At 43.1% G+C, this 517-nt stretch overlaps 1 long non-coding RNA gene across 1 annotated transcript in view; it reads left to right on the top strand.

Moving 5' to 3' along the window:
* Window positions 1-9: 9 nt before the first annotated feature.
* Window positions 10-517, top strand: part of LOC119589454 — a 1,806-nt gene continuing 1,298 nt past the window's right edge. Inside the window, exon 1 of the long non-coding RNA XR_005230184.1 lies at window positions 10-163. This is a non-coding gene — a long non-coding RNA (uncharacterized LOC119589454). The remainder of the gene's footprint in view (window positions 164-517) is intronic.

The following is a 517-nucleotide window of genomic DNA, read 5'->3' as shown; positions in this document are numbered from 1 at the left end:
GTGCTCCAGGTGGGCCACGAGAGAGGGTGTGCTGGAGCGCTGGAACACCAAAGAGAGCGAGCGAGACGGGGAGTGACGGAGGTGGAAGTCAGTGTGTGTCGGGCAGGCGGAGAGAGAGGGAGTGCGTGCGGGAGTGAGCCCAACCGTCCTCTCGACTGACTCGGTGCGGTTTTGTGTGACTCGCTTTACGCAATTCGTTTTTTTTTTTTTCGTAATCAATTTCATTTTTCCTGTCCTTTGCGATGAGTTGTAATGGCGATCGGAAAGTGGTTTTACGATGCCGTGATTGTTATTTCGATTTGTATTATGGTTTTTATATTTATTGAATTGATATGGTCTTCGAGTAGATTTCTGGCGTTTGTGATTAGCGAAGTGTTTGCTCTTAAATATTTGTGACACGTTATAGAATTATACCGAATTGGACAATATATGTACATACTTTAGAAAACTATAATCAGCACATATATACTCATGTACGATATATTTGTAAGGAATGTTTTGTCATTACTGAACCAGG

The sequence above is a fragment of the Penaeus monodon genome, chromosome 25 (assembly GCF_015228065.2).
Source record: "Penaeus monodon isolate SGIC_2016 chromosome 25, NSTDA_Pmon_1, whole genome shotgun sequence".
In the NCBI taxonomy this organism is placed as follows: domain Eukaryota; kingdom Metazoa; phylum Arthropoda; class Malacostraca; order Decapoda; family Penaeidae; genus Penaeus; species Penaeus monodon.
Note: the sequence above shows the minus strand (reverse complement) of the source record. Positions and strands in the feature narration are given on the sequence as shown.